Source organism: Heptranchias perlo, chromosome 20, assembly GCF_035084215.1.
Source record: "Heptranchias perlo isolate sHepPer1 chromosome 20, sHepPer1.hap1, whole genome shotgun sequence".
Lineage (NCBI taxonomy): Eukaryota > Metazoa > Chordata > Chondrichthyes > Hexanchiformes > Hexanchidae > Heptranchias > Heptranchias perlo.
The window spans coordinates 3,407,907-3,433,886 of record NC_090344.1 but is presented as its reverse complement, the minus strand read 5'-3'; the positions used below and the strand labels follow the sequence as shown (position 1 = coordinate 3,433,886).

The 25,980-nt window shown below is 45.1% G+C and overlaps 7 non-coding genes across 7 annotated transcripts; 6 read left to right on the top strand and 1 right to left on the bottom strand.

The window, feature by feature from the left end:
- The first annotated feature begins 70 nt into the window (after nt 1-70).
- Nucleotides 71-143, top strand: trnaf-gaa (transfer RNA phenylalanine (anticodon GAA)). Its single transcript has one exon. It is a non-coding gene; the product is annotated as a tRNA-Phe (tRNA).
- A 2,850-nt stretch (nt 144-2,993) lies between these two features.
- trnak-cuu (transfer RNA lysine (anticodon CUU)) lies at nt 2,994-3,066 on the top strand. Its single transcript has one exon. It is a non-coding gene; the product is annotated as a tRNA-Lys (tRNA).
- A 1,018-nt stretch (nt 3,067-4,084) lies between these two features.
- trnaf-gaa (transfer RNA phenylalanine (anticodon GAA)) lies at nt 4,085-4,157 on the top strand. Its single transcript has one exon. It is a non-coding gene; the product is annotated as a tRNA-Phe (tRNA).
- Nucleotides 4,158-7,028: 2,871 nt separating this feature from the next.
- trnak-cuu (transfer RNA lysine (anticodon CUU)) lies at nt 7,029-7,102 on the top strand. Its single transcript has one exon. It is a non-coding gene; the product is annotated as a tRNA-Lys (tRNA).
- Nucleotides 7,103-13,431: 6,329 nt separating this feature from the next.
- trnaf-gaa (transfer RNA phenylalanine (anticodon GAA)) lies at nt 13,432-13,504 on the top strand. The gene has a single exon. It is a non-coding gene; the product is annotated as a tRNA-Phe (tRNA).
- Nucleotides 13,505-16,354: 2,850 nt separating this feature from the next.
- Nucleotides 16,355-16,427, top strand: trnak-cuu (transfer RNA lysine (anticodon CUU)). The gene has a single exon. It is a non-coding gene; the product is annotated as a tRNA-Lys (tRNA).
- An 8,655-nt stretch (nt 16,428-25,082) lies between these two features.
- Nucleotides 25,083-25,164, bottom strand: trnal-uag (transfer RNA leucine (anticodon UAG)). The gene has a single exon. It is a non-coding gene; the product is annotated as a tRNA-Leu (tRNA).
- Nucleotides 25,165-25,980: the final 816 nt, after the last annotated feature.

Below are 25,980 nucleotides of genomic sequence, written 5' to 3'. Positions count from 1 at the left end.
GGAGGGGCAATTCCTCCTGGGGTTATATTTTCTTCCACGACAATAACACAAAGTAATCGTTGGGTACAGAGCCGAAGTAGCTCAGTTGGGAGAGCGTTAGACTGAAGATCTGAAGGTCCTTGGTTCAATCCCGAGTTTCGGCAGTTTTTGTTTGTTTACTTTCTTCTTCCTTGCTTCGATTCTCGGATTTATTTGCAGTGAAATTTAATTCCCGCCACTGTCGGATTGGGGATTGAATAGAGAGACATCAAGGATGGGAAATATTTATATCGTTTGTATTTGGCTGTTATTTCACTGTTACCTTCTGCCTTTTTCTCTTGGTTTTGTCTCTCTCGGTGCCAGGTGACTATTTGATTTGTCCGAAACTGTTCTATTTTCCACATCTCGGGGCGGTCAGATCCGCTCTGTCTGTCTGTTGCTGCTGATGATCATTAATGGGAACAGGCCGCGAGTTAAACGTTTATCTGCAAATTGGAGAAAGACAAATCAAAAGAAAGACGTGTTTATCCTGCCCAGGGGCAAAGTTACAACGGATGTAATTCAAAAACGGTCCCCGTGAATTTTTCTGTTGATTTTCTTTTTAAAGCTTCGATTTCAAAAGTTACAAAAACGCGAAATAAATAAAGTAAATTACAAGAATCGAGTCCGTGATCATTATGTTACAGTATACTCTTTGCAAACGAGTTAACCGGCCGTACCAACGGCACATTAGGCTGTTTAATTAATTTTTGTACCTGCAGCGATTTCTGTACTTGGACCCCTAAATCTCTCTGCTCCTCCACAGCACCGAGTTTCTCACCATTTAGAAAATACTCTGATTTATCTTTCTTAGATTTAAAGTGTATGACCTCGGTCTCCCCCACATTGAACACTATTTGCCACAGTTTTGTCCACACACTTAATCTATCAATTCCCACTTTTCAATTTCCTGCTACCATCTGCGTTTCTTCCTGCGTCACCAGAAGGCTGCGTGTTCAAAACACGGGGGAACCGTTGCCTTTAGAGCTGATAGGATTCTGTATCGTTCCGGAATGAATGTTTCATCTGCTTTTTCTCAATAAACAGAACCTTGCTCTAAATTCTGGTTCTCTGGATCTCAAATTTGAGCAAATCGTTTCATTTTGCCCTCGACTTTTGATCTTGTGCTGCGAATGAAACTTTTGCAAAGAGGGAGAAGAAGTCCCCAAATCGCCCCACGTGTATCTCAAACGCTTTGGGAAGAAGTTCTGTGGAAACAATCAGGAATTTAAAGGCACCTCAATGACCTGCACTTTCATTGAATGACTTTTTTTCGCCATTGGAATCGACGAGAAATCGCTGTCGGCTTTCATCTCACTGAAGTGCAGAGTGTGGCCGCCTTGTATCAGTCAATGTGTTAGTGACGAGTTTGGGTTAAGCACGGGTCGCATTTATTTCTGAAATCACACCAAGCACCGGGAAAAAGAAACTTAGAATCAAACTGTCCCTGTAAGTGATGAATTGAAGGGAATATCGCTCCAAACAGATCTGGACAATGTGCAGCGCAGCCGCACAGGAGTTACAAATCCACCCTCTCGCCACTCGGCAATCGCATGAACTGAACTTTACTCTGGCCCGTGTCACCGCGCTGAAATCGAGTCTTTCACGGCCACATTTTTTCTTAACATAATAATTACTGGTTTAAGAGTGAAAATTGTCGTCCACTTCACTGTAAGTGCAAGAGACAACTTTGTAGACACCGTGTAGTTTCACAGACCTGCTGGTTTGTCCTGCTCATTTCATCTCATCTCATTTTCCGCAAACCTGAATATTACTGGTACAGAGAATGGCGAATCACAGCTCAAAAATCAATCCTCTCTTCCACGAGCGGACTGAGTCTTTCAACATACAGGTGTTTAATGGCAAGGTGAGTTTAATTTTCAGAAATAATACAGCACAGATTTTGACTCCTGCAAGCTGCACACATTTTATTTTGGAAAAGTAAACTGATTGGAAGAAAGCTGTTGCATTGAGTGCGGTAACCTGAAGCGTCAGCTCGATGAATTAGTCCTTGAACATTTGCAAGTTCTGTTTCTGTGGCGCAATTGGTTAGCGCGATTCGCTGCGAACTGTAAAGTTGGTCGTTGGAGGACACGAAGGCAACCTTTTACCTTAACATTCATTGTCTCGCAAATTCTTGGGTTCGAATGTGTGTCTTGTCTGCCAGAAAATATACCTCAAGCATTGCCAGCTGAGTGCGTCTGATTTTCCACCATTTATTCTGCGGTTGGATAACAGGCATATGAAAAATATCCAAAAAAACGAGGTTGGCTTGAACGAAGTCGGAATACTTCTTGACAGAGAAGGTTCGAAGGTTGCAAGCGAGCTCCTTCACACTGACATGGATATTTCTGCAGTGAGCGACATCAGACTGTTTCCACAATGAATGTCACTCCCTTTATTTTGGAAAAGTGAAATGGTATTCACATTCCGACTGGTTTCAGTTGATTTGTGAGAGATCGCTAAAGGATCAATCTCCGGTGAAGACGGCCTTTTGCTCTCTCTCTGTTGGCCGAATCCAAAATGAAATTGGAGCTGGACTAATCATGCAAGAAATCAGGAATCACTTTAGCAAACAAAATACGGCCGAAAGCTGGAACTCTCTCATCCCAAAGGATGTGGATTGTGGTTCAATTCATAATTTGAAGTCTGATATTGACAGATCGTTTTTCGATTCGGGTACCAAGGAATATGAGTCCAAGACGGAGAAACAGAGATGAATTGCAGATCAACTCATGATCCAATTGAATGGGGCAGCAGGTTCGAGGGGCTGAATGGCCTTCTCTTGTCCCGATGTTCCGATACTGCTCAGCGCGGAGCTGGACGAATGGTAAAAGACATCAGACTAACTCCAGAATGAAAAAAACGGGTGTTCAGAAGTCGATACCCTGAGATTGTGGAACGAACTGAACTCCTGCAGCAAAGCCAACAGTTGTCTCTCTGCAATGATAAGATGGGAAGAATTTCAGCAGTCGGCCCGGCTAGCTCAGTCGGTAGAGCATGAGACTCTTAATCTCAGGGTCGTGGGTTCGACCCCCACGTTGGGCGATTTGTGTTCCACTTTTCACAATCGGTGATAAAATTTTTAAAGTGCAACCTCTTGTCTCCAGATTCGAAATGGGCACAACCCTGAGCTGTGTGAAAGGAAACCGTGAGCGTTGCCAAATATCCACTCCCTATCGATTCTACCTTCTCGTTCCCTCCACATGGGACACGGACAGGTTATCGGTTCAATTGGATTCACTTTTTGTTGTTATTAAAAATGTTGAAGGTCAGAAAATGTAATATTTAGGAGATGCCAACGCTGGAACAATTCGCCTCTCTGATACCTCCTGATCCCCCCTTACCCCATTTGATTCTCCCTGTGCTCCTTATCATCGCTGATACGCTCTGTCTCTGACCTTCTCCGATACCCTCAGAGAGTCCATGATTCACTTTGAACCTTGTCAGCGCCATTCACCTGCTCTGACACCTGTTGATTGCCCCTTACACGGATGCGCCCTGAGCCGCCTAACACTCTCCCATACTCGGCAGTCCTTCCCCTCTCTCAGATCTTAATACACTCTCTGATGCCATCTGACTTCCCGCTCTCCTCTTTGAGCCCCCTTGCACTCTCTGATGCCCTCTGATAGTACCTTCCCCTCTCTGAGATGCCCTTGCCACAATGGATCGCCACTAAGAAGCGATTAGACGCCCTGAGGCCTTCTCAGAAGCAATTACCGTCCCTGCTATCAAAGTGCGGTGTAACTTCACAGGTGGATCTACCGGTCTGTGTTAAGGATGAGATCAAGAGTTTGATCGATCGCTGCTGCTTCCGCCTCTGAGAGCTCTATCGGCGGTCGGTACCGATCCTCCTCCCACAAACTGGGTGTGGATGTATGAGTGCGCTGTTGATTTATAAACTTTGGTAGTTTACGTATGACAACGATGTTTATATATGAACTGTGGGTGTATCTCTACGAGTACGATGTTTATATATGAATTGTGGAATGAACAGGAGGTGCAATTCCTCCTGGGGTTATATTTTCTTCCACGACAATAACACAAAGTAATTGTTGGGTACAGAGCCGAAATAGCTCAGTTGGGAGAGCGTTAGACTGAAGATCTGAAGGTCCTTGGTTCAATCCCGAGTTTCGGCAGTTTTTGTTTGTTTCCTTTCTTCTTCCTTGCTTCGATTCTCGGATTTGTTTGCAGTGAAATTTAATTCCCGCCACTGAAGGATTGGGGATTGAATAGAGAGACATCAAGGATGGGAATTATTTATATCGTTTGTATTTGGCTGTTATTTCACTGTTACCTTCTGCCTTTTTCTCTTGGTTTTGTCTCTCTCGGTGCCAGGTGACTATTTGATTTGTCCGAAACTGTTCCATTTTCCACATCTCGGGGCGGTCAGACCCGCTCTGTCTGTCTGTTGCTGCTGATGATCATTAATGGGAACAGGCCGCGAGTTAAACGTTTATCTGCAAATTGGAGAAAGACAAATCAAAAGAAAGACGTGTTTATCCTGCCCAGGGGCAAAGTTACAACGGATGTAATTCAAAAACGGTCCCCGTGAATTTTTCTGTTGATTTTCTTTTTAAAGCTTCGATTTCAAAAGTTACAAAAACGCGAAATAAATAAAGTAAATTACAAGAATCGAGTCCGTGATCATTATGTTACAGTATACTCTTTGCAAACGAGTTAACCGGCCGTACCAACGGCACATTAGGCTGTTTAATTAATTTTTGTACCTGCAGCGATTTCTGTACTTGGACCCCTAAATCTCTCTGCTCCTCCACAGCACCGAGTTTCTCACCATTTAGAAAATACTCTGATTTATCTTTCTTAGATTTAACGTGTATGACCTCGGTCTCCACCACATTGAACACTATTTGCCACAGTTTTGTCCACACACTTAATCTATCAATTCCCACTTTTCAATTTCCTGCTACCATCTCCGTTACTTCCTGCGTCACCAGAAGGCTGCGTGTTCAAAACACGGGGTAACCGTTGCCTTTAGAGCTGATAGGGTTCTGTATCGTTCCGGAATGAATGTTTCATCTGCTTTTTCTCAATAAACAGAACCTTGCTCTATATTCTGGTTCTCTGGATCTCAAATTTCAGCAAATCGTTTCATTTTGCCCTCGACTTTTGATCTCGTGCTGCGGATGAAACTTTTGCAAAGAGGGAGAAGAAGTCCCCAAATCGCCCCACGTGTATCTCAAACGCTTTGGGAAGAAGTTCTGTGTAAACAATCAGGAATTTAAAGGCACCTCAATGACCTGCACTTTCATTGAATGACTTTTTTTCGCCATTGGAATCGACGTGAAATCGCTGTCGGCTTTCATCTCACTGAAGTGGAGAGTGTGGCCGCCTTGTGTCGGTCAACGTGTTAGTGACGAGTTTGGGTTAAGCACGGGTCGCGTTTATTTCTGAAATCTCACCAAGCACCGGGGAAAATAAACTTAGAATCAAACTGTCCCTGTAAGTGATGAATTGAAGTGAATATCGCTCCAAACAGATCTGGACAATGTGCAGCGCAGCCGCACAGGAGTTCCAAATCCACCCTCTCACCACTCGGCAATCGCATGAACTGAATTTTACCCTGGCCCGTGTCACCGCGCTGAAATCGAGTCTTTCTCGGCCACATTTTTTCTTAACATAATAATTACTGGTTTAAGAGTGAAAATTGTCGTCCACTTCACTGCAAGTGCAAGAGACAACTTTGTAGACACCGTGTAGTGTCACAGACCTGCTGGTTTGTCCTGCTCATTTCATCTCATCTCATTTTCAGCAAACCTGAATATTACTGGAACAGAGAATGGCGAATCACAGCTCACAAATCGATCCTCTCTTCCACGAGCGGACTGAGTCTTTCAACATACAGGTGTTTAATGGCAAGGTGAGTTTAATTTTCAGAAATAATACAGCACAGATTTTCACTCGTGCAAACTGCACACCCTTTATTTGGAAAAGTGAACTGATTGGATGAAAGCTGTTACATTGAGTGCGGCAACCTGAAGCTTCAGCTCGATGAATTCGTCCTTGAAACGTTGCAAGCTCTGTTTCTGTGGCGCAATTTGTTTGCGCGTTCGGCTGCGAACTGAAAAGTTGGTGGTTCGAACCCACTAGAGAACGCTGGAGAAACCTTTCATCTCAACATTCATTGTCTCGTATTTCTTGGGTTCGAATGTGTGTCTTCTCTGCCTGAAAATGTACCGCAAACATTGCCAGCTGAGTCCGTCTGATTTTACACCATTTATTCTGCGGTTGGATAACAGGCATCTGAAAAATATCCAAAAAAAAACGAGATTGGCTTGAACGAAGTCGGAATACTTCTTGACAGAGAAGGTTCGAAGGTTGCAGGCGAGCTCCTTCAGACTGAATCACACTGACATGGATATTTCTGCAGTGAGCGACATCAGACTGTTTTCACAATGAATGTCACTCCCTTTATTTTGGAAAAGTGAAATGGTATTCACATTCCGACTGGTTTCAGTTGATTTGTGAGAGATCGTTAAAGGATCAATCTCCGGTTAAGACGGCCTTTTTCTCTCTCTCTGTTGGCCGAATCCAAAATAAAATTGGAGCTGGACTTTTCATGCAAGAAATCAGGAATCACTTTCGCAAATAAAATACGGCCGAAAGCTGGAACTCTCTCATCCCAAAGGATGTGGATTAGTGGCTCAATTCATAATTTGAAGTCTGATATTGACAGATCGTTTTTCGATTCGGGTACCAAGGAATATGAGTCCAAGGCGGAGAAACAGAGATGAATTGCAGATCAACTCATGATCTAATTGAATTGGGCAGCAGGTTCGAGGGGCTGAATGGCCTTCTCTTGTCCCGATGTTCCAATACTGCTCAGCGCGGGGCTGGACGAATGGTAAAAGACATCAGACTAACTCCAGAATGAAAAAAACGGGTGTTTGGAAGGAGACACCCTGAGATTGTGGAACGAACTGAACTCCTGCAGCAAAGCCAACAGCTGTCTCTCTGCAATATTTGGATGGGAAGAATTTGGGCAGCCGGCCCGGCTCGCTCAATCGGTCAAGCATGAGACTCTTAATCTCATGGGACGTGGGTTCGAACCCCACGTTGGGCGGTTTGTGTTCCACTTTTCACACTGCGTGATAAAAGTTTCAAAATGCAACCTCTCATCTCCAGATTCAAACCAAGCACAACCCTGAGCTGTGTGAATGAAACCGTGAGCGTTGGCAAATATCCAGTCCCTCCCGAATCTCCCTCCTCGTTCCCTCCACATGGCACACGGACAGGTTATCGGTTCAATCGGATTCATTTTTTGCTGTTATTAAAAATGTTGAAGGTCAGAAAATATAATATTTAGGAGATGCCAACTCTGGAACAATTCGCCTCTCTGATACCTCCTGAATCCCCCTTACCCTATTTGATTCTCCCTGTGCTCCTTATCATCGCTGATACGCTCTGTCTCTTACCTTCGCCGATACCCTCAGATAGTCCATGATTCACTTTGAACCTTGTCAGCGCCATTCTCCTGCTCTGATACCCACTGTGTGCCCCTTACACAGATGCGCCTTGAACCCCCTTACACTCTCCCATACTCGGCAGTCCTTCCCCTCTCTCAGATCTTAATACACTCTCTGATGGCATGTGACTGCCCCTTCCTCTCTCTGAGCCCCCTTACACTCTCTGATGCCCTCTGATAGTACCTTCCCCTCTCTGAGATGCCCTTGCCCCAATGGATCGCCACTAAGAAGCGATAAGACGCCCTGAGGCCTTCTCAGAAACCAATTACCGTCCCTGCTATCAAAGTGCGGTGTAACTTCACAGGTCGATCTACCGCTCTGTGTTAAGGATGACATCCAGTGTTTGATCGGGCGCTGCTGCTTCCGCCTCTGAGAGCTCTATCGGCGGTCGGTACCGATCTTCCTCCGATAAACTGGGTGTGGATGTATGAGTGCGCTGTTGATTTGTAAACTTTGGTAGTTTCCGTATGACAGCGGTGTTTATATATGAACTGTGGGTGTATCTCTATGAGTGTGATGTTTATATATGAACTCTGGGTGAATCTCTATGAGTACGATGTTTATAGAATCATAGAATCATAGAAGTTACAACATGGAAACAGGCCCTTCGGCCCAACATGTCCATGTCGCCCAGTTTATACCACGAAGCTAGTCCCAATTGCCTGCACTTGGCCCATATCCCTCGATACCCATCTTCCCCATGTAACTGTCCAAATGCTTTTTAAAAGACAAAATTGTACCCGCCTCTACTACTGCCTCTGGCAGCTCGTTCCAGACACTCACCACCCTTTGAGTGAAAAAATTGCCCCTCTGGACCCTTTTGTATCTCTCCCCTCTCACCTTAAATCTGTGCCCCCTCGTTATAGACTCCCCTACCTTTGGGAAAAGATTTTGACTATCGACCTTATCTATGCCCCTCATTATTTTATAGACTTCTATAAGATCACCCCTTAACCTCCTACTCTCCAGGGAATAAAGTCCCAGTCTGTCTAACCTCTCCCTGTAAGTCAAACCATCAAGTCCCGGTAGCATCCTAGTAAATCTTTTCTGCACTCTTTCTAGTTTAATAATATCCTTTCTATAATAGGGTGACCAGAACTGTACACAGTACTCCAAGTGTGGCCTCACCAATGCCCTGTACAACTTCAACAAGACATCCCAACTCCTGCATTCAATGTTCTGACCAATGAAACCAAGCATGCTGAATGCCTTCTTCACCACCCTATCCACCTGTGACTCCACTTTCAAGGAGCTATGAATCTGTACTCCTAGATCTCTTTGTTCTATAACTCTCCCCAACGCCCTACCATTAACGGAGTAGGTCCTGGCCCGATTCGATCTACCAAAATGCATCACCTCACATTTATCTAAATTAAACTCCATCTGCCATTCATCGGCCCACTGGCCCAATTTATCAAGATCCCGTTGCAATCCTAGATAACCTTCTTCACTGTCCACAATGCCACCAATCTTGGTGTCATCTGCAAACTTACTAACCATGCCTCCTAAATTCTCATCCAAATCATTAATATAAATAACAAATAACAGCGGACCCAGCACCGATCCCTGAGGCACACCGCTGGACACAGGCATCCAGTTTGAAAAACAACCCTCGACAACCACCCTCTGTCTTCTGTCGTCAAGCCAATTTTGTATCCAATTGGCTACCTCACGTTGGATCCCATGAGATTTAACCTTATGTAACAACCTACCATGCGGTACCTTGTCAAATGCTTTGCTGAAGTCCATGTAGACCACGTCTACTGCACAGCCCTCATCTATCTTCTTGGTTACCCCTTCAAAAAACTCAATCAAATTCGTGAGACATGATTTTCCTCTCACAAAACCATGCTGACTGTTCCTAATTAGTCCCTGCCTCTCCAAATGCCTGTAGATTCTGTCCCTCAGAATACCCTCTAACAACTTACCCACTACAGATGTCAGGCTCACTGGTCTGTAGTTCCCAGGCTTTTCCCTGCCGCCCTTCTTAAACAAAGGCACAACATTTGCTACCCTCCAATCTTCAGGCACCTCACCTGTAGCGGTGGATGATTCAAATATCTCTGCTAGGGGACCCGCAATTTCCTCCCTAACCTCCCATAACGTCCTGGGATACATTTCATCAGGTCCCGGAGATTTATCTACCTTGATGCGCGTTAAGACTTCCAGCACCTCCCTCTCTGTAATATGTACACTCCTCAAGACATCACTATTTATTTCCCCAAGTTCCCTAACATCCATGCCTTTCTCAACCGTAAATACCGATGTGAAATATTCATTCAGGATCTCACCCATCTCTTGTGGTTCCGCACATAGATGACCTTGTTGATCCTTAAGAGGCCCTACTCTCTCCCTAGTTACCCTTTTGCCCTTTATGTATTTGTAGAAGCTCTTTGGATTCACCTTTGCCTGATCTGCCAAAGCAATCTCATATCCCCTTTTTGCCCTCCTGATTTCTCTCTTAACTCTACTCCGGCAATCTCTATACTCTTCAAGGGATCCACTTGATCCCAGCTGCCTATGCATGTCATATGCCTCCTTCTTATTTTTGACTAGTGCCTCAATCTCCCGAGTCATCCAAGGTTCCCTACTTCTACCAGCCTTGCCCTTCACTTTATAAGGAATGTGCTTACCCTGAACCCTGGTTAACACACTTTTGAAAGCCTCCCACTTACCAGACGTCCCTTTGCCTGCCAACAGACTCTCCCAATCAACTTCTGAAAGTTCCTGTCTAATACCATCAAAATTGGCCTTTCCCCAATTTAGAATTTTAACTTTTGGGCCAGACCTATCCTTCTCCATAGCTATCTTAAAACTAATGGAATTATGATCACTGGTCCCAAAGTGATCCCTCACTAACACTTCTGTCACCTGCCCTTCCTTATTTCCCAAGAGGAGGTCAAGTTTTGCCCCCTCTCTAGTCGGGCCATCCACATACTGAATGAGAAATTCCTCCTGAATACACTCAACAAATTTCTCTCCATCCAAGCCCCTAATGCTATGGCTGTCCCAGTCAATGTTGGGAAAGTTAAAGTCCCCTACTATTACCACCCTATTTTTCTTGCAGCTGTCTGTAATCTCCTTACATATTTGCTCCTCAATTTCCCGTTGACTATTTGGGGGTCTGTATTACAATCCTATCAAAGTGATCTCTCCCTTCTTATTTTTCAGTTCTACCCATATGGACTCAGTGGGCGAACCCTCGGATATATCCCCTCTCACTACTGCCGTGATGTTCTCCCTAATCAAGAACGCAACTCCCCCTCCTCTCTTACCTCCTGCTCTATCTTTCCTTTAGCATCTGTACCCTGGAACATTGAGCTGCCAGTCCTGCCCCTCCCTTAGCCATGTTTCAGTAATAGCTATAACATCCCAGTCCCATGTACCCATCCATGCCCTGAGTTCATCTGCCTTGCCCATCAGACTTCTTGCATTGAAATAAATGCAGTTTAATCTAGACTTCCCTTGGTCTTTGCCCTGCTTTCTCAGAACATCTGTCCGGTCATGTTCTGTACACTCTCCCTTACTGCCTTTTGTTTCTGTCACCACTTTATTTCCCACTGACTTCCTGCATCGGTTCCCATCCCCCTGCCACATTAGTTTAAACCCTCCCCAACAGCACTGGCAAACACTCCCCCTAGGACATTGGTTCCAGTCCTGCCCAGATGCAGACCGTCCAATTTGTACTGGTCCCACCTCCCCCAGAACCGGTTCCAATGGCCCAGGAATTTGAATCCCTCCAGCTTGCACCATCTCTCAAGCCACGTATTCATCTTAGCGATCCTGTCATTCCTACTCTGACTAACCCGTGGCACTGGTAGCAATCCTGAGATTACTACCTTTGAGGTCCTACTCTTTAGTTTAACTCCTAACTCCCTAAATTCAGCTTGTAGGACCTCATCCTGTTTTTTACCTATATCGTTGGTGCCTATATGCACCACGACAACTGGCTGTTCACCCTCCCCCTCCAGAATGTCCTGCAGCCGCTCCGAGACATCCTTGACCCTTGCACCAGGGAGGCAACATACCATCCTGGAGTCTCGGTTGCGTCCGCAGAAACGCCTGTCTATTCCCCTTACAATCGAGTCCCCTATCACTATAGCTCTGCCACTCTTTTTCCTGCCCTCCTGTGCAGCAGAGCCAGCCACGGTGCCATGAACCTGGCCACTGCCACCTTCCCCTGGTGAGCCATCTCTGCCAACAGTATCCAAAACGGTATACCTGTTTTGGAGGGAGATGACCGCAGGGGACCCCTGCACTGCCTTCCTACTCTTCCTCTGTCTGTTGGTCACCCATTCACTATCTCCCTCAGTAATTTTTATCTGCGGTGTGACCAACTCACTGAACGTGCTATCCACGACTTTCTCAGCATCGCGGATGCTCCAAAGTGAGTCCATCCGCAGCTCCAGAGCCGTCAAGCGGTCAAACAATAGCTGCAGCTGGACACACTTCCCGCAGGTGAAGGAATCAGGGATACAGGAAGGAGCCCTGAATTCCCACATCCCACAAGAGGAACATGACACGGCGCTGGGATCTCCTGCCATGACTTAACCCTTAAATTAGCTTAAGAACAACTACAATGTCAAGAGAAAAAAAAAGGAAAGAAAAACTACTTACCACTCCCTTTAAGGAGTTTACTCCTTTAAATTGTTCTCAATTTAGAGAATGTTAACTACACTAGGGACCTTGATTCACTAAAAAATAAATGCTACTTCCTATAAGACCTGCAGACCTTCCCTTTCCTTTTACTTCAGTTACTGGAGATAAGGAGAAATACTCACCTGAACCTACTCACCAATCAGGTGCCTCCCCTGTGTCGCGTCCCGATCTGATTCCTGACGTCACTTCGAAACTCGGTCGCAGCTCCGCTCGGCTCCTCTCAGCTGTTCTCAGCGCTCTGAAATCCCGCCTTTTATCGGACGCTCCCTCCGCTCCGCTCGGCTCCCCTCAGCTGTTCTCAGCGCTCTGAAATCCCGCCTTTTATCGGACGCTCCCTCCGCTCGGCTCGGCTCCTCTCAGCTGTTCTCAGCGCTCTGAAATCCCGCCTTTTATCGGACACTCCCTCCGCTCGGCTCGGCTCCTCTCAGCTGTTCTCAGCGCTCTGAAATCCCGCCTTTTATCGGACACTCCCTCCGCTCGGCTCGGCTCCTCTCAGCTGTTCTCAGCGCTCTGAAATCCCGCCTTTTATCGGACGCTCCCTCCGCTCCGCTCGGCTCCCCTCAGCTGTTCTCAGCGCTCTGAAATCCCGCCTTTTATCGGACGCTCCCTCCGCTCGGCTCGGCTCCTCTCAGCTGTTCTCAGCGCTCTGAAATCCCGCCTTTTATCGGACACTCCCTCCGCTCGGCTCGGCTCCTCTCAGCTGTTCTCAGCGCTCTGAAATCCCGCCTTTTATCGGACACTCCCTCCGCTCGGCTCGGCTCCTCTCAGCTGTTCTCAGCGCTCTGAAATCCCGCCTTTTATCGGACGCTCCCTCCGCTCGGCTCGGCTCCTCTCAGCTGTTCTCAGCGCTCTGAAATCCCGCCTTTTATCGGACGCTCCCTCCGCTCGGCTCGGCTCCTCTCAGCTGTTCTCAGCGCTCTGAAATCCCGCCTTTTATCGGACGCTCCCTCCGCTCGGCTCCGCTCCTCTCAGCTGTTCTCAGCGCTCTGAAATCCCGCCTTTTATCGGACGCTCCCTCCGCTCCGCTCGGCTCCCCTCAGCTGTTCTCAGCGCTCTGTATGAACTGTGGGTGTATCTCTATGAGTGCGATGTTTATATATGAACTGTGAGTGTATCTCTATGAGTGCGATGTTTATATATGAACTGTGGGTGTGTCTCTATGAGTGCGATTTTTATGTATGAATTGTGGAATGAACAGGAAGGACAATTCCTCCTGGGGTTATATTTTCTTCCACGACAATAAAACAAAGTAGCGGTTGGATGTCGAGCCGAAGTAGCTCAGTTGGGAGAGCGTTAGACTGAAAATCTGAAGGTCCTTGATTCAATCTGGAGTTTCGGCAGTTTTTGGTTGTTTACTTTCTTCTTCCTTGCTTCGATTCTCGGATTCATTGACAGTGAAATTTAATTCCGGCCACTGAAGGATTGGGGATTGAATGGAGAGGTATCAAGGATGGGAAATATTTATATCGTTTGTATTTGGCTTTTATTTCTCTGTTACCTTCTGCCTTTTTCTCTTGGTTTTGTCTCTCTCGGTGCCAGGTGACTATTTGATTTGTCCGAAACTGTTCCATTTTCCACATCTCGGGGCGGTCAGACCCGCTCTGTCTGTCTGTTGCTGCTGATGATCATTAATGGGAACAGGCCGCGAGTTAAACGTTTATCTGCAAATTGGAGAAAGACAAATCAAAAGAAAGACGTGTTTATCCTGCCCAGGGGCAAAGTTACAACGGATGTAATTCAAAAACGGTCCCCGTGAATTTTTCTGTTGATTTTCTTTTTAAAGCTTAGATTTCAAAAGTTACAAAAACGCGAAATAAATAAAGTAAATTACAAGAATCGTGTCCGTGATCATTATGTTACAGTATACTCTTTGCAAACGAGTTAACCGGCCGGACCAACGGCACATTAGGCTGTTTAATTAATTTTTGTACCTGCAGCGATTTCTGTACTTGGACCCCTAAATCTCTCTGCTGCTCCACAGCACCGAGTTTCTCACCATTTAGAAAATACTCTGATTTATCTTTCTTAGATTTAAAGTGTATGACCTCGGTCTCCCCCACATTGAACTCTATTTGCCACAGTTTTGTCCACACACTTAATCTATCAATTCGCACTTTTCAATTTCCTGCTACCATCTGCGTTTCTTCCTGTGTCACCAGAAGGCTGCGTGTTCAAAACACGGGGTAACCGTTGCCTTTAGAGCTGATAGGATTCTGTATCGTTCCGGAAGGAATGTTTCATCTGCTTTTTCTCAATAAACAGAACCTTGCTCTAAATTCTGGTTCTCTGGATCTCAAATTTCAGCAAATCGTTTCATTTTGCCCTCGACTTTTGATCTTGTGCTGCGGATGAAACTTTTGCAAAGAGGGAGAAGAAGTCCCCAAATCGCCCCACGTGTATCTCAAACGCTTTGGGAAGAAGTTCTGTGTAAACAATCAGGAATTTAAAGGCACCTCAATGACCTGCACTTTCATTGAATGAGTTTTTTTCGCCATTGGAATCGACGTGAAATCGCTGTCGGCTTTCATCTCACGGAAGTGGAGAGTGTGGCCGCCTTGTATCGGTCAATGTGTTAGTGACGAGTTTGGGTTAAGCACGGGTCGCATTTATTTCTGAAATCACACCAAGCACCGGGGAAAAGAAACTTAGAATCAAACTGTCCCTGTAAGTGATGAATTGAAGGGAATATCGTTACAAACAGATCTGGACAATGCGCAGCGCAGCCGCACAGGAGTTCCAAATCCAACCTCTCACCACTCGGCAATCGCATGAACTGAACTTTGCTCCGGCCCAGTGTCACCGCGCTGAAATCGAGTCTTTCTCGGCCACATTTTTTCTTAACATAATAATTACTGGTTTAAGAGTGAAAATTGTCGTCCACTTCACTGTAAGTGCAAGAGACAACTTTGTAGACACCGTGTAGTGTCACAGACCTGCTGGTTTGTCCTGCTCAATTCATCTCATCTCATTTTCCGCAAACCTGAATATTACTGGAACAGAGAATGGCGAATCACAGCTCAAAAATCAATCCTCTCTTCCACGAGCGGACTGAGTCTTTCAACATACAGGTGTTTAATGGCAAGGTGAGTTTAATTTTCAGAAATAATACAGCACAGATTTTGACTCGTGCAAGCTGCACACATTTTATTTTGGAAAAGTAAACTGATTGGAAGAAAGCTGTTACATTGAGTGCGGAAACCTGAAGCGTCAGCTCGATGAATTAGTCCTTGAACATTTGCAAGTTCTGTTTCTGTGGCGGAATTGGTTAGCGCGTTTCGCTGCGAACTGAAAAGTTGGTCGTTAGAGGACACGAAGGCAACCTTTTACCTTAACATTCATTGTCTCGCAAATTCTTGGGTTCGAATGTGTGTCTTGTCTGCCAGAAAATGTACCGCAAGCATTGCCAGCTGAGTGCGTCTGATTTTCCACCATTTATTCTGCGGTTGGATAACAGGCATATGAAAAATATCCAAAAAAACGAGGTTGGCTTGAACGAAGTCGGAATACTTCTTGACAGAGAAGGTTCGAAGGTTGCAAGCGAGCTCCTTCACACTGACATGGATATTTCTGCAGTGAGCGACATCAGACTGTTTCCACAATGAATGTCACTCCCTTTATTTTGGAAAAGTGAAATGGTATTCACATTCCGACTGGTTTCAGTTGATTTGTGAGAGATCGCTAAAGGATCAATCTCCGGTGAAGACGGCCTTTTTCTCTCTCTCTGTTGGCCGAATCCAAAATGAAATTGGAGCTGGACTAATCATGCAAGAAATCAGGAATCACTTTAGCAAACAAAATACGGCCGAAAGCTGGAACTCTCTCATCCCAAAGGATGTGGATTGTGGTTCAATTCATAATTTGAAGTCTGATATTGACAGATCGTTTTTCGATTCGGGTACCAAGGAATATGAGTCCAAGACGGAGAAACAGAGATGAATTGCAGATCAACTCATGATCCAATTGAATGGGGCAGCAGGTTCGAGGGGCTGAATGGCCTTCTCTTGTCCCGATGTTCCAATACTGCTCAGCGCGGAGCTGGACGAATGGTAAAAGACATCAGACTAACTCCAGAATGAAAAAACGGGTGTTCAGAAGTCGATACCCTGAGATTGAGGAACGAACTGAACTCCTGCAGCAAAGCCAACAGTTGTCTCTCTGCAATGATAAGATGGGAAGAATTTCAGCAGTCGGCCCGGCTAGCTCAGTCGGGAGAGCATGAGACTCTTAATCTCAGGGTCGTGGGTTCGAGCCCCATGTTGGGCGATTTGTGTTCTACTTTTCACACTCGGTGATAAATTTTTTAAAGTGCAACCTCTTGTCTCCAGATTCGAAACAGGCACAACCCTGAGCTGTGTGAAAGGAAACCGTGAGCGTTGCCAAATATCCACTCCCTATCGATTCTACCTTCTCGTTCCCTCCACATGGGACACGGACAGGTTATCGGTTCAATTGGATTCACTTTTTGTTGTTATTAAAAATGTTGAAGGTCAGAAAATGTAATATTTAGGAGATGCCAACGCTGGAACAATTCGCCTCTCTGATACCTCCTGAACCCCCTTACCCCATTTGATTCTCCCTGTGCTCCTTATCATCGCTGATACGCTCTGTGTCTTACCTTCTCCGATACCCTCAGAGAGTCCATGATTCAATTTGAACCTTGTCAGCGCCATTCACCTGCTCTGATACCTATTGAATGCCCCTTGCACAGATGCTCCCTGAGCCGCCTTACACTCTCCCATACTCGGCAGTCCTTCCCCTCTCTCAGATCTTAAAAACACTCTCTGATGCCATCTGACTGCCCGCTCTCCTCTTTGAGCCCCCTTACACTCTCTGATGCCCTCTGATAGTACCTTCCCCTCTCTGAGATGCCCTTGCCACAATGGATCGCCACTAAGAAGCGATTAGACGCCCTGAGGCCTTCTCAGAAGCAATTACCGTCCCTGCTATCAAAGTGCGGTGTAACTTCACAGGTGGATCTCCCGGTCTGTGTTCAGGATGAGATCAAGAGTTTGATCGGTTGCTGCTGCTTCCGCCTCTGAGAGCTCTATCGGCGGTCGGTACCGATCTTCCTCCCACAAACTGGGTGTGGATGTATGAGTGCGCTGTTGATTTATAAACTTTGGTAGTTTACGTATGACAACGATGTTTATATATGAACTGTGGGTGTGTATATATCAGTTCGATGTTTAAAAATGAATTGTGGAATGAACAGGAGGGGCAATTCCTCCTGGGGTTATATTTTCTTCCACGACAATGACACAAAGCAAAGGTTGGATGTGTCGTCGAAATATTTCAGTTTGGAGAGCGTTGGACGAAAGATCTGAAGTTCCTTGGTTCAATCCCGAGTTTCGGCAGTTTATGGTTATTTCGTTTCTTCTACCTTGATTCGATTCTTGCACTTATTTACAGCAAAATTTGACACCCGCCACTGAAGAATTGGGGAGGGAATAGAAAGGCATCAAGGATGGGAAATATTCATATCGTCTGTATTTGGCTTTTATTTCTCTGTGACATTCTGCCTTTTTCTCTTGGTTTTTTCTCTCTCGGTGCTGGGTGACTTTTTGATTTGATGCATTTGTTCGAAATTGATGCCTTTTCCACATCTCGGGCGGTCAGACCCGCTCAGTCTGTCTGTTGCTGCTGATGATCATTAATGGGAAAAGGCCGCGAGTTAAACGTTTATCTGCAAACCGGAGAAAGGCAAAAAAAAAGACGTGTTTCTCCGGCCCCGGGGCAAAGTTACAATGGATGTTATTCAAAAAACTGTCCCCTTGAATTTGTCTGTTGTTTTTTGTGTGAAGCTTCCATTTTAAAAGTTACAAAAATCCGAAATAAATAAATTAAATTACAAGAATCGAATCCGTGATCAAGACATTACGGTATACTATATGCAAATGAGCAAACCGGCCCGACTCATGGCACATTCGTCTGTTTAATTAATTTTTTACCTGTACGCTGGCTGGTAGCGGTTTCTGTACATGGGTCCCGAAATCTCTCTGCTCCTCCACAGTTTCTGGATTCTGACCATTTAGAAAATACTCTGATTTATCTTTCTCAGATTTAAAGTGGATGACCTCGCCCTCCCACACATTGAACTCTATTTGCCGCAGTTTTGCCCACTCGCTTAATCTATCAATTCCCACTTTTCAACTTCCTGCTTATTGCTACATTACTTATTGCGTCACCAGAAGGCTGCGTGCACAAATCACGGGTAACCATTGCTTTTAGAGCTGATCGGATTCTCGCTCGTTCCGGAATGAATGTTTTATTTGCTTTTTCACAATAAACAGAACCTTGCTCTAAAGTCTGCTTCCCGAGTTCTCAAAATTTCAGGAAGGCGTCTCATTCTGCCCTCGACTTTTGATCTTGACCTGCGGTTGAAACTTTTGCAAAGAGGGAAAAGAAGTCCCTAAATCGCTCCACGTGAATCTCAAACGCTTTGGGAAGAAGTTCAGTGCAAACAATCAGGACTTTAAAGGCCCCTCAATGACCTGCACTTTCATTGAATGTGTTTTGTTCGCCATTGCATTCGACCGTGAAATCGCTGTCGGCTTTCATCTCACTGAAGTGAAGAGTGTGACGGCCTTGTATCGGTCAGCGTGTAAGTGACGAGTTTGGGGTAAGCACGGGTCGCGTTTATTTCTGAAATCTCACCAAGCACCGGGGAAAAGAAACTTCGAATCAAACTGTCCCTGTAAGTGATGAATTGAAGGGAATATCGCTCCAAACAGATCTGGACAATGTGCAGCGCAGCCGCACAGGAGTTCCAAATCCACCCTCTCGCCACTCGGCAATCGCATTAACTGAACTTTACTCTGGCCCTTGTCATCGCGCCGAAATCGAGTCTTACTCGGCCACATTTTTTCTTAACATAATAATTACTGGTTTAAGAGTGAAAATTGTCGTCCACTTCACTGTAAGTGCAAGAGACAACTTTGTAGACACCGTGTAGTGTCACAGACCTGCTGGTTTGTCCTGCTCATTTCATCTCATCTCATTTTCCGCAAACCTGAATATTACTGGAACAGAGAATGGCGAATCACAGCTCAAAAATCAATCCTCTCTTTCACGAGCGGACTGAGTCTTTCAACAGACAGGTGTTTAATGGCAAGGTGAGTTTAATTTTCAGAAATAATACAGCACAGATTTTGACTCGTGCAAGCTGCACACATTTTATTTTGGAAAAGTAAACTGATTGGAAGAAAGCTGTTACATTGAGTGCGGCAACCTGAAGCTTTAGCTCGATGAATTAGTCCTTGAACATTTACAAGCTCTGTTTCTGTGTCGCAATTGGTTCGCGCGTTCTGCTGCTAACTGAAAAGTTGGTGGTTTGAACCCACTAGAGGACGCAAAAGCAACCTTTTACCTTCACATTCATTGTCTCGCATTTCTTGTGTTCGAATGTGTGTCTTGTCTGGCAGAAAATGTACCGCAAACATTGCCAGCTGAGTGCGTCTGATTTTCCACCATTTATTCTGCGGTTGGATAACAGGCATCTGAAAAATATCCAAAAAAAACGAGATTGGCTTGAACGAAGTCGGAATACTTCTTGACAGAGAAGGTTCGAAGGTTGCAGGCGAGCTCCTTCAGTCTGAATCACACTGACATGGATATTTCTGCAGTGAGCGACATCAGACTGTTTCCACAATGAATGTCACTCCCTTTATTTTGGAAAAGTGAAATGGTATTCGCATTCCGACTGGTTTCAGTTGATTTGTGAGAGATCTTTAAAGGATCAATCTCCGGTTAAGACGGCCTTTTTCTCTCTCTCTGTTGGCCGAATCCAAAATGAAATTGGAGCTGGAATAATCATGCAAGAAATCAGGAATCACTTTCGCATACAAAATACGGCCGAAAGCTGGAACTCTCTCATCCCAAAGGATGTGGATTGTGGCTCAATTCATAATTTGAAGTCTGATAGTGATAGATCGTTTTTCGGTTCGGGTACCAAGGAATATGATTCCAAGGCGGAGAAACAGAGATGAATTGCAGATCAACTCATGATCTAATTGAATGGGGCAGCAGGTTCGAGGGGCTGAATGGCCTTCCCTTGTCCTGATATTCCTATACTGCTCAGCGCGGGGCTGCACGAATGTTAAAAGACATCAGACTAACTCCAGAATGAAAAAAACGGGTGTTCAGAAGTAGATACCCTGAGATTGTGGAACGAACTGAACTCCTGCAGCAAAGCCAACAGCTGTCTCTCTGCAATAATAGGATGGGAAGAGTTTTGGCAATCGGTCCGGCTCGCTCAGTCGGGAAAGCATGATATTCTTCATCTCAGGGTCGTGGGCTCGAGCCCCACGTTGGGCGATTTGTGTTCTACTTTTCACACTTGCTGATGAAAGTTTCAAAGTGCAACCTCTTATCTCCAGATTCCAACCAGACACAACCCTGAGCTGTGTGAAAGGAAACCGTGAGGGTTGCCAATTTTCCACTCCCTCCCGATTCTACCTTCTCGTTCCCTCCACATGGGACACGGACAAGTTATCGGTTCAATCTGATTCATTTTTTGCTGTTATTAAAAATGTTGAAGGTCAGAAAATGTAATATTTAGGAGATGCCAACTCTGGAACAATTCGCCTCTGATACCTCCTGATCCCCCCTTACCCTATTTGATTCTCCATGTGCTCCTTATCATCGCTGATACGCTCTGTCTCTTACCTTCTCCGATACCCTCAGAGAGTCCATTGAGATGGTTGCGGTGTGTGCGAGAGGTCCAAAGGCAGATTCTCTCAGCGTAGTCTGTGTTGTATATCGACTTGAGTGGGTTCGTGATCTGTAGTCCTTTCGGGATCTTGTCTGCTTTCTTTCAGCTCTGTAGAAACTTATGCGTGATCTTCTTGGAGATTCTCTCCACTTTTAGCCGGCAGTTTGTGGTGTCGATAGTGGCCACGATGTGGAGATGCCGGTGATGGACTGGGGTGGACAAATGTAAGGAGATGCACAACACCCGGTTATAGTCCAACGAAGAAAGTCAAGGCTAAACCTTTACCAATTACTCGTTAGGCCTCAGCTGGAGTACGTTGTTCAATTCTAGGCACCACCATTGAGGAAGGATGAAAATACTTTGGAGACGGTGCAAAGGCAGTTTACCAGGATGATACCAGGGATGAGGGACTTCAGTTATGTGGAGAGATCGGAGAAGCTGTGATTGTTCTCCTTGGAGCAGAGAAGGTTAAGTGGAGACCTAATAGAGGCATTCAATATCATGAGGGGTTGTGATAGAGCAAGGAGGGCGAGACTGTTTCCTCTGGCAAGCGGGCCGGTAACCAGAGGTCTTAGATTGAAAATAGTTGTCAAAAGGGGAATTGAGGAGAATTTCTTTCCACACAGAGGGTTCTTAAGAGATGGGATGCACCACCTGATAGGGCGGTGGAAGCAGATTGCACATGATCTTTCAAACGGGAATTGAACATTTATGTGAAGAGGACTAAATTGCAGAGCTATCGGGGTAAAGTGGGACTAAACTGGACTGAACTTTCGAAGAGCCGGCACAGGCACGACGTGCCGAAAGGCCTCCTTCTGTGCTGTAAAATTCTATGATTCTATCGTTCCACAAACCTAAAACTTCTCTCATCTAGAAGATGTCACCAGGCGGTGGCTATATTTTTCGTGTTTCTGTCCTTCTGAAGTGTGATCGAACCGTACCAAACGTTTCCTACAATTAGTAAGGAAGGAAGGTGTCTGTGTAAATATCAGATATACACGTGGATGGTACCGTGGGAACCAGATACAATGCTCATTCCAGTTACTTGTTTAGCAGGAAACAGCGATCATTCTCTTCATCTGTCCTTGCCTGAAGGAAAATGAAACAAACTAAACTACTCAGTTCTTTGTTATCGCTTCTTCTACTGGTTTACGTCCACTCACCGAGAATGTGACGGAGAGATTGAGAGATTGGATTGGCTTTTTACTTTGTAATCTATTATCCTTTGTAATTATTGCAAGAGACGGATCCAACCCAAATGTCTTGTGCCCGACATTATCATTGATACTAAGATGTGCTATAAATGAGTTTCTCCGAATTGCACATTGCGGACAAAAGCTGAACACCGAAACTTGCTCTCATACCAGTTTCGCATCGCATCTTTGGGTGGGAGGTGGGTTGCTGTTTGAAAGTAAAGAATCTTGTAAAATCAGCCCTCCAGAACAGTAACCGCGAAATGTATTCAGGACACTTTCTGTGAGAGGCCTGTCTGCAGAACGAAAGAGGACTTCCGCACTGCAATTCTGGAATCCTTTCCTTGTTGGCTTCTCAACCGATACAAATACTGAGCAGTGATATTTTGTTGCTGAAATTCACAAAGTGCGAAATATCACTCAGGAAACAAAAAGACACGACTGGGAGTCGAACGCACGATCGCCTGTTGAAAAAACAAGCGCTTTGACCAGCTGAACCACGGCGCAGAACCACGTTGCTAAACAAACACATCTTCGGACTGATACCTGTGAGCTGCCGAAGAGCAGAGGAGGTTAATTTGAGGAATGCGGGTCCATTTTGAAGTCATCCATTTCTTTTGTCGATTTCTCTGTGTTTCCCGATACTGTCTGTGTCTCTCGCTGTGTTTTTCTTTGTGAGTCCATCTGTGAGTTGATTCTGATCTAATGCATGTGTTTGTGTTTGTGTTTGTTTATTACGTGAAATAAATGAGGAGATCAAACAGTGCTCCCTTTAAGACTTGTAAAAAATTTTACAACACCAAGTTATAGTCCAGCAATTTTATTTTAAATTCACAAGCTTTCGGAGGCTTCCTCCTTCCTCAGGTGAACGTTGTTGGAAATGGGGAATTTAAGACTGAGGAACTAAGAAACCAAACTTAATCGCAAGATATTGTTTGTTTTGTAGCAGTAAATGAAATATGACACCTTGAATGATTTCGGTTCAGTTATGTGCAAAAAGAAACTGTGACCCGAAGATATTTAGAACTTGTAAGTTGTTGCCAGAAACGTTACGTTTGCAACTCAAGGTGTGTTTAATTTCGACAGGGCATGTTTCGCTAGTTTCGTATTATTTAATTTGCGTTAAATGAATGAAATCGAAAATAATCGCAGCGACCATTACAACAGTCTAAACCATTCTAATATTAAAGGTAACAGAAGATGTTGAGAACAGTATCGAATATTCTGCAGGATAATGAATATAAACAGAAGGAATAGTCGCCAATAATTCCAATAGGGAATTCAACAGAAACCTCTTTACCCAGAGAGTGGTTAGAATGTGGGACGTGCTAAGAAAAGGAATAGATGAAGAAAATAATATTGATGCATTGAAGAGGAAGCGAGATAAGCCCATGAGGGAGACAGGAATAGAGGGGTATCCTGATATGTTTAGATGAAGTAGGGAGGGAGGAGGCTCGTGTGGAGCATAAACGCCGGCAGACACCAGTTGGGCCGAATGGCCTGCTTCTGTGTTCTTGTTTCGATGAAACTCGATGAATATTTTTTGGTGTTCTGCTCCCACGTGACGCTGAGAGCCACAGTCACTACTTCCTTCCCGCCCAGTGCAGAAACCTTGGGCGGGAGGTTTGGCCGTTGGACTCGACACTCACTGCGGTTTTCCTCGCTCAGGTTGTCGCCTTGATTGCAGAGCATTCTCTCAATAATCTAAGTTTCTGCTTTGAATTTGAATCCTCTCCCTGTGAAGAACAGGATTCAAAAAACGGCTAGAATTCGTTCGGCTGCGTTTGGTTAAAAAATCCCGTTTATATGTTGATGCACAAGCTTGTTGCAGTTAATTGGAAACATGAATAATATTTCAGCGTAAATCGGATTTCGTGGCAGTTATTAATTAGAAATATTTCTGTCTTCTTCAATGTTTTTTTATGAATTGGAGATTTTTGATTAAAACTGTCCGCTTTATGTGGGACTTGGACACTGGGCTTCTCGCATTTCAATCAGTGCAAGTCCCTATGCTGGCGACTCATGCAACTTTATTAGAATCATTCAATTGTTGGGATTGGAACCCACGCCTGCAGGGAAGATTGCGACATGAGCTCAGCACCTTACACCCTGTAGGCCATTCTGATCCCTGGAGCTGTTACACTGAAGCCCAGAGAACACGCAAAAAGGAGCCTCATCATCTGCTTCACACAAAATTCAATCTGCTGGACGTCCAGCTCTGCCAGGCTGCATGTTCTTTCATACAGGTTTCCAACTGGACAAAACACTCTTCTGCCGTGCGAGCATTGGTGCTTCAAATGTACTATTCTTGCTTGTAGTATTTCTATTCCTGTAACAGTAGATCCTGAAGTGCAGGGTGGAAAGTATCGTGTCTGAGTCGTCTCAGGCGCTGTTTTAAAGCTCCAGATAAATCCCACATTTTGTAGATGGATCAAAATCATAGCCTATGGCTCCAAAACCACAGCCTCCCTCCTGTAAACAAGTAATGCTGAAGCGCTGCTTTTAACCTCTCATCTGCTATTGGAACACGATAGGCCGGAGGAACCACATGGCAACACCAATAAGGAGATGTCGTTGGAAGAAGACCAATTGTTCCTTCAACTCCGTTCGAATTGTTCACAAGCAAAACGATTGTTTGTTCCAAGTGGGAATCGAACTCACAATCTCGGCATTCCCCGAACCTTTACTGACATACAAATACCGCGTATTTCCATGTCCCACTCTGCTGGAAAAGATGCGGACATGAGCCGCACTTACCTCTGAAAACGTGTCTTGTCCCCTTGATGAAACGAATCCTGGATTAGAGCTAAAGTCTCTCTGGGTACATGATATAGAATCGCAACGCTACAATCATTTGAAAGCGGCACGGACACGATGGGCCGAATGGTCCACCTTTGTGCAGCAACTGTCCATGATTCTCATTGCTGCACTTTTCGCTTCTTTTGCATTCTCCGCTGGACCACACTCCACCATGATTTTCTGTGAATACGTCAAAACAAACATTGCGACTAACCCTGACAGCAGTGGGATTCGAACCCACGTCCCCGCAGAGACTGGAGCCTAAATCCAGCGCCTTAGACCGCTCGGCCATGCTGCCACGAACGAAGCTCATCATTACTGAAACATGAGGCTAGTGATTGAAATCAGGCTTTCTTGCTCTTTATCATCTGGGTCCAGTGCTTTTGAATTGTGCAGGAAGGAAATTAAAGGGCTTTCTGAGCCCTTCCTGCATTTAACACTTGATCAAAAAACTTGTCATCGAGCTCCACGTTGATAAACATAGAAAATTGAGGACAGGAGAAGACTATTCAGCCCCTCGAACCTGCTGCGCTATTGAATTAGATCAGGGGTTATCTGTGTACCAACTCTATTAACCCGACTGTGACACATATCCCTTGATACACTTTCGTGGAAAAATCCATCGATGTCAGTCTTCAATATGTGAATTGACCCAACATCTTCAGCCTTTTGTTGAAAAGAGTTCCAGATTTCTAAGACACTTTCTGTGATAAAGTGCTTCCTGATTTATCAGATGAATGGTTTTGCTCTACGTTTCAGATTAAGCCCCCTCATTCTGGATTCTCCCAACAGAGAGAGCTGCCGAAACCCGAGATTGTACAATAAACCTGTAAATCTTCTGAGAAGGTATCAGGGAGTTTAATGGCTTCTTCGTGGTGATCCGGTCGGGCAAGGGGATCTGAGATAGGGGATCGGATTGTCAGAGGGTGTCAGATAATGTAAGGGGTCTCCGTGCATATTAGTCAATAAGGGGCACTCAGTGTATCAGAGAACGTAAAGGACGCTGAAAAGGTATCAAAGGGGATCAGGGACTCTCTGAGGGGATCGGAGAAGGTAAGTTACAGAACGTATCGGAGAAGACAATGAGCTCAGGGAGAATTAAAGGGGGTAAGGG